The sequence below is a fragment of the Xiphias gladius genome, chromosome 8 (assembly GCF_016859285.1).
Source record: "Xiphias gladius isolate SHS-SW01 ecotype Sanya breed wild chromosome 8, ASM1685928v1, whole genome shotgun sequence".
In the NCBI taxonomy this organism is placed as follows: Eukaryota; Metazoa; Chordata; class Actinopteri; order Istiophoriformes; family Xiphiidae; genus Xiphias; species Xiphias gladius.
Genome location: NC_053407.1, coordinates 24692106 through 24700011, shown reverse-complemented (window position 1 = coordinate 24700011; position 7906 = coordinate 24692106).

The window sequence follows — 7906 nt, the reverse complement described above, 5'->3', positions numbered from 1 at the left end:
ATGACAGGAAACAATAAAAAATGGAACCAACAGTATCAGAGCCTCTTTCCTGATAATATGCATTTATATTAAAGGTGTGCGATGGAGTTTTCTTGTAAAGAAACGTATTTATGTTTACGTACTTGGTACTTGTGTGGGTACGTGTGAGACACTGCTGCTACACTGGCTCAAGTCTTCACAGGTTTCTTGCTTTGGGAACAAAACTGTTAATGTTCTAAGTGATAGATCGGACTGTAAGCAGTTAGAATCGAGGGAATATCTAGCTGAAAACAATCATTTTGAAGACCTATATGTTCTTTATAGAAAACATTTTATATGTTTATTCTATTATATTTAAAAAAATTTCTTTTGCCCTCCTATTCTGTAATAAACCCAATGAACTTGTGCTCCTGAAATCCCACACAAAACAACAGGTCCAGGAATGTTTGGAGTAATCTGCAAGAGCTCCCAATTTATGGTGAAATCACACTAATACACTTCGTAAAAACCTTGAGCTTCTCCTTTAAAAGAACCTTAGGTTGAAAACCCCACATCCAATCATGCTCACAGCCTCCCACCCCCTGCTGCTATTCGTCACTTGCTATGCTTCTTCCCAGACAATCCCGAGAGATGCGTCTTTGTGTCTGATACAGTTCTGAGGCAACAAGATTAAAGACTGTGCGGGGCGGCAAGATAAGTCCAGACAGCCTGCAGCAAATACAGTCTAAAGCCTCCCAGCAGGGCCTTGTGGCTCCGGCATGACTAATGCCACATTTACGTGAATCAACCATCAACAGGTAAGAGCTTTCATTCTGGGAAGAATTCACAAAAACACGTGGAGACATTTGTTATTTTTTTGCATAATGTAGTTGGGATTTCAAAGGGATGTAGAAATGAGCAGTTGTCCTAATGTGACTTGCCCTCGGGGCCTGTCACGTGGAGGCAACGTTCCTGGAACGAACAGACACAGTAGCGTTGTGGTCAATTCGTCCATCTGACCTCTTTTGCTTCACTAGCCTTCCCAACCTGATTGCCCAGCAATCTATGCTGCTCCTTGTTTTACCAATAAGGTGGTCAGACGGAGAGAGGAATGATTAAGTTAGAGAGAATCCAGTGAATAGGAATACAGACGTTATTTTTTTCAATAAACGGTCGAAAAACAATAGCAGCTGAGACAGAGTTAAAACATGTGACACGTGGTATTAGTGTTATTATACCTGGATCATCATGAGGAATGGGGGATTGAATACTGTGGAGTGGCCCTGAGGTCTAAATCAAAGGTTAGATGGGGAAACGTAAGTGAAAAGCATTTTAAAGCCAGTACTCTCCATTTGCACACCGTTTGCATGATTTTTGAGTAACAGCTCATTATTTCAAGTGTATAACCAACATGTTTTGCAGTAAAACATTTCTGGACCCCCCCCCCAAATTATTATTGGGAGGCATTGTAGGAATATGGAGTGCTACGGTCTGTTTTTGCATTCAAGGTGGGCATGGGTCCAAGATGGGTGTGCTTTTTTTTTTTTTTTCAAGATATTCATGGACACATCTTCAAGGTCTGAAAAGCTGAGAAGGAACTGGACTGTTATTTGGGCTTCACTGGTCAATTATTTATCATGTGCACTAGAACCATTTGCAGCTAGTTGTGACATTGTCTGGGTGACGATCAGCCCTAAATGGAAGAGGTCAGGTATCTTGGGGACTTGTTTGTGAGTAAAGGTTTGGAAGAATGGTGAAATTAAATGATTATTACATTACATTACTCTATTACAAGCGCTGTATCTGAACAAACTGTGTTTCCACCAACTTGAACAGATTTTTTTTTTAGTCTCTGACAGCCAGTGTGTTAAGCCTCAGGATCTTTTGCATGGTGAGTGTCTTCACTGTGTATAACAGATGGAGGATTTCAGCCAAATAAAAAGGACTTCAAGGTCGAGCCGCTGCTGATTCTTCACGTCGTTGAAGCCAGCTGAAGGGATTCAGGCACCCGGCAAAGACGCACAAAATGGTTAGAGGTGTTCTGGGCATTAATGAGCCGAGGACCCAAGGCACCTGCTCCCTGCTGGCTGCAAAGTGTGCGGGGTTCCCCCAGAAAAGGCTGTGATCTGCTGAAAGGGAGAGGTATGACCCGGATACCGAGAAGGATGGAAGGACGGATGGACAGACAGATGGTAAGACAGTCAGAAGAAATGGGTTGATGATGGAAACTAACACTCTGAACTGCAGAGCAAACATTTCTATCAATGTCTCAAAATGATTCAGTCAGTATCATTTAGAATTTTGGATGTTTCATTGGGTATTTGACCCGAACTTGTAACCTCGATGTAATGTAAATAGAGACTTGTAGTAACTTTGATTTACAGTACAAGTAACTGACAACAAAGACTCCTGTATTCTTTTTTTTTTTTTTTCCCCAAAACAAAATGTTTATAGTTTTATCAAATACTGTTATTTAAATTTTCTTCTTTATTTGCTTGTAGAAGAAGTACTCTCTGTTTCCTCCTCTGATGAGCTGGAACATGTTTTTTTTTTTTTTTTTTGCCAGGCGCGTCTTTTAATGCCAAAAGCCTGAGGCAAAGAGAATTGGCTGACTAAAACAAACGAACCCATTTTATTAAACAGTGTTTCAGTGCTACTCAGGAGCTAATTTACTGTTTGGGTGCATGAGCCAGGCAGTGCACTACTACCATACAAATCTTTCTCTTGGAAAACCATTGGGGGAACTTATTCAAGACACTTCTCCGGAGCAGGTGCACAACAGATGAGTCTGTGGTCTGGGCCAAGCCAGCCTCAGTCGAACAAAATGTGTTGCAGCCTCACCAGAGGCCTTGGCGTGGACTTCAATCCTGTCCCAAGGGTGTATATGGTGAGAAAGTGGCACAACCTCAAAAACAAAAAGCAAATCTGTCTCTGTCCTTCATTGGCTACCAGGGATTAAAACGTTGTCCTTTCAACACTCGGCCTCGCGAGGACTTACACAGTGGCTCGGCGACTGTTTCCAGTCCTAAACACCAAGTCTGCTGAGGCGGGTCCATACCACCCCTGCTTTTTGACCTGGTATCCCCTGAAAGAATGAGTTTCCTCCTGAGTGCACCACAATGCTCCGGGAAGCAAGGTCCAGGGCGCGCGCCTGCTGTGATGTTAATTTAATGAAGAGCTGCTGTTCAGATGGCAGGTCCAAACAGCTGAATAAAGGGATTGTTGTGTTTTTGCTCCATTTTGTGGGGAAGGGGCCCCTCTGCCTGTCTTTCTGCTCTCTTCTGGGCACCAAACAGTGGAGCCTCTGTGAGTACAGTGGAGTAGAATGCTGCTTCCTAAAGAAAAGAAAAAAAATCCCTCCTCTTTCCACTTGGTGTCCCAGTTTAACTCCTCCCTGTGTCTGAGTGGGTTTTGGAGTTTAGGACGCTGCTGAAAAAGGCCCATTGGGTTTTCTGCACAATAAGTCCTGATACTAGTGCATCCTTGGAGGGAAATTCAATTTTGAAACAACCTAGGTCTTATTGTTTTAGTTTTGGCCACCATTCCCATTTTTAATGACAAAATTTTACCCAAGTCAATTGCTGAGATCTGGTCAACAACATCAAATTAAGTGGCTTAGACAAACAAACTACTGTTGGGACCATCGACTGATCGAAACCATGGCCAAAACTAGGAACATAAGAATCTATAATAAGCCAATAAAATGGCTTATAACTGATCAATGAAGCATTATTATATGATTTATTAACCATTAATAAAGACATTAGTTACAATGCCTTATTAGGCAGTGATTCCCAAAGGTACTAATTTTGTCCTGACATGACTCTGCCAAAGTTACAGTACAGGTCCCACAATTGAAAGAAATTGCAAATCACTGCACTTGTATTTAACCCTGGCAGATGGTGCTGACTAACCCTCCACACTGCCAGGGTTGGTGGAACGTGAAGGACATTAACTTGCATGTACTGGCTATGAACACCAAGGGAGGATGGAAAAGGTCAAGTTCAGCCCGGTGTGTATTTGTTGGGGGGGGTTGTTGTCACAATAAATTACCCTGCATGCTTTGTGCCTGACTGACTTTCATCTCGTGATATATTTAGTCATGCTTAAGTCTCAATAAATGGCTTTCTCAGGAGGGGGGGGGGGCACACATATCGAGAGCACTCCGGCAGTCGCAACTCTGCACGAATGTCTGCCTAGAGAAGAGGAGGAGAAGAAGAAGAAGACGGGAACAAACATGATGAAGACAATGGTGATGATAGAGAAAAAACATTTACATTTCAGGCACCTGAATAACATTTTTACCCAGAGTGTAACACAAAAATATATCATTGGTTTTGCATTTTTTAGCCCGATAACTACTATTTACCAATATTTAAGATTACCGCAGAATGCTTTTCCACATCTGTGGTAAATACTCTAAATGCAAGGTCCACACTCCCGAAGTTTTTAGTCTGATTTCATGGCTTCTTCCCTGGTTTCTGTTTTTTTCAGCAGGGAATGAGAACCATCTGTAACAGCTTCCTTTAAAATAGTTAATCTTTCACATTTTGCTGCCTACAGTTTTTGAAATGTTGAAGTCATTTTCAATGTAGGCAGTGACTTTTTGACAATTCTTCTACTGTGGTGCAGTCAAGGACACTTCAATATGCTATATTTCGGGATTGCAACCAAACAGTGGCCTATTTTAGGTCAAGGCAATTTCTGTCACATCTTGCTCGTCACAACACCAGTGTTTGGTTCTTGACTTCTGATTCTGTATTCCCACGGCCCTGTAATGCTTTAAGTAACAGATTTTCCAATCATGGACTTTGGAGCACAGTTTTTCATTCTCCCACCCAGATATCCTCTGTCCATCCTGCCATTCAAACTGCCAACCTTCATGTTACAAACCTGTTTTTTTTTTTTCTTATCTCGGATGATATTTAACCATGCAGAAAGTTTTGGTTTTATGTGCTCAGTCTTTGTCTATAAATATTTCTGTAGCCACAACAATACAATGGAGGGGAATTAAATTTTGTTTGTGGTATTAAATGCATTGAAAAATTACATTTGAAAAACTAAACTGCAACTCATCTTTTCCGAAACCTTGTCCTTGTTACAGTTACTACTGTCAGAGGAATATTGCCCTTGGCACAAATTAGATTAATCTCCACTGTATCAGAGGGAGGCGGACGTCCCAGAGATGGCTATCTGAAAACAAAACAAAAGCAAAATTATTAGATACCACTAGAGGCAAGTAATTAAATGTTTACCCCTGTATCGCTGGACAGATCACGTACGTATGTATATAGGACGAGGATGTATTTCTGAAAGGATTATGCTTAGCAAGATAAACTACAATGTATAACTCTCAGCTGCGACAATTTGGCACAAGCAGTGTGAACAATTAAGATCATGGTCAACACAACAGGTAGGTTCTACATTAGCTCAGTGGCACTGTTAATGCTAAAAGTTTTAATATTAACACCACACTTCCCCTAAATCCCAATGTCTAAAGGCAGAAAAAAAGATGTTTCAAGTCAAAAGCTTTCTTCTTGTTTTAATTATCTGCTGTTTTGAAAAACTGGAAAACATATGATTTCCACTAAACGGTGGCCAACGGAGGTTCAAACTCTTTCCAGTGATGCTGTTATTTGTTAACGATTTATTACACAAAACACGTGAATTTGATCTTCATGTCAGTAATTGGCTCTGCATGGAATTACTGCTGTTCGCCTTGTGAACGACTTTACTCAGTTTTGGGCAGAGCCTCAATAAAACAGCTATGATCATAAATCCCAACATGAGTCGCTACGTTTAATGTTTTAATGCGATCCAAAACACACATGTCCCATTGGTAATGTTTATGAGATAATTATTTCATCATGTAAGAAGAAAACAACGTCGACAGTAATTTAAAAATGACACACTCACCATCATATCTGAATCATACATCATTAAGTTGTATGATGTTTTACAATAAAGTTGACATCCTCAAACGTTGAATGCAAGTTAAGACTTCCAGACTGCTGCTAGTATCCATTAGTCCACTGCAATGGACATAAATGACAGTTGACTGTGTGGTACTAAATGGAGCATTTCTAATGTACGCAAATGACAAGCAGGCATTGCTTTTATATGAATAATACAAGAAAAAGACAGAGTCAATAGTCATGCTAGCTGCTCTGTGAGACTGTATTTATGCCCCCTTTACAAATGGTTTCGAAGTGGTAGCTCATGGCTTAATGCCTAATAAATCATATACTAATGCATTGTAGATCAATTATAAGCCATTAATAAGAACAAATCTTGGGTTGCAGCAAAACTTAGAGTCTACAGCATGCTAGCAGCATCTGGGAATGTCATTAGTTGCAAGTATTTTGTCATAAACCAAAGTATTTGACAAATTGAAAACTTGATCTGATGATGGCACCAGATGAAAAGTTAAGAGATCACCAAGGTTGTTAAAATTTTTCTTGAGGCAGGCATAAATGTGTGTAGCAAAGTTCACTGCACTTCCTCCAATACTCGTTTTCCACAACATTTCACTCAAAAAAAGAAAAAACAAATATGTAAGTCATGGTGGCACTAGAAGAAAAGACAGGGCCATGAGTCACTAGGAAACATCCGCTGGGAATCATGATCGTCTGTACAAAATGTTGTGCCAATACATCCAGTAGATGTTGAAATACTTCACTGGATAAGTGAGAACTTTGACCTGCTAGTGGCACTAGAGGAAAAGTCAAGCGGTCACCAAAGTCATTAGGATTCACCCTAATGGGCCCATAACAGTCTGAACTAACTTTCTTGACAATCCATCAATCCAGCTGTTGAGATATTTCAGTCTGGACCAAAGTGTTGGACTGAGAGCTATACTGCTAGCATGTCTACAGCCTCTGGAAAATACCAGTTTGTGAGTGATTGCTGATTGTTTTCCATTTTTCCAACACCGTAGCATGTGGTCTGTAGCTTAGTTAAGATGTAAGAAAACGAGATGAACGGTGGATCCATCTATCAGGAGTACGAAAGGTTAGGATGAGTGACCTTCTTGTGTTCGACATCTCGGCTGTAAAGTGGCCATCAGAAGGTTAAAGCAGTTGGTGAGGAGATTTTTTTTTCCCTTGCCTGTTGGAAGTTGCTGGACCTGAGCATGTAAAATCGACTGTTCAGCACAGGAGCTTGCAGCGGTTATGTAAGAGTGCCAGACTTCACTAATCCTTTTATAGAGGAGAGAGGAGCCTTCGGGGTAGTGCTTTTTCATCATGAAGACAAATCAGCCTGCAAAGCAGATATTGCAGCTGGGCTGTGCATTCGCCACCATGCACATACATCCTCTCATAGAGATAAAAAACTACCTCTGCATGCGGTGGGTAGAAACCACCCACAAAGTTGAGAGACAGATGGTTAGTTTGAGAAAAACGATGAGTGCTTTGAGTTATTAATAGCTGCTCTGACTCATGCTTCTTATTCTTTTAATATGCCGTTGTTCGAACCTTATAACCCTTTTTAAAAATACTTTCCCAGTTTTGGATATTCTGCCCTTCTTCAGCAATGCTATTGATGTCTTGTGCACGCAGAGTGAAAACCTGCCATCATGCAAAAGCTGTAAACATCCTGTCATGGTCGCAAAGATTGTCTACTCCACCCAGGAGCACGGGACAAGAATTCAGATGTTTTGTTCTTCTCAAAAGCGCTGCAGCCCTGTCAAACAGTGAAAGTGCCAGTAGAATTTCGAAATACAGCAACCACTGCAAAAACTCCCACCTCCTCACATACAAGGGTAAAAGAACAGAAATCTATGTAGCCACTCTCCGTGAGTTAATTGCTCTGCACTGAGAGTGCCAAGGCCTCCAACCTTGAGGGACAATACCCGCTCTGTAGTTGTGACAATAGCTCCGCTCTCCGAGTCAGAAGTTGCGGAAGCGCCGACATTATGGGAGTTGAAAGTTGTTGAAAGTTCAGGAGT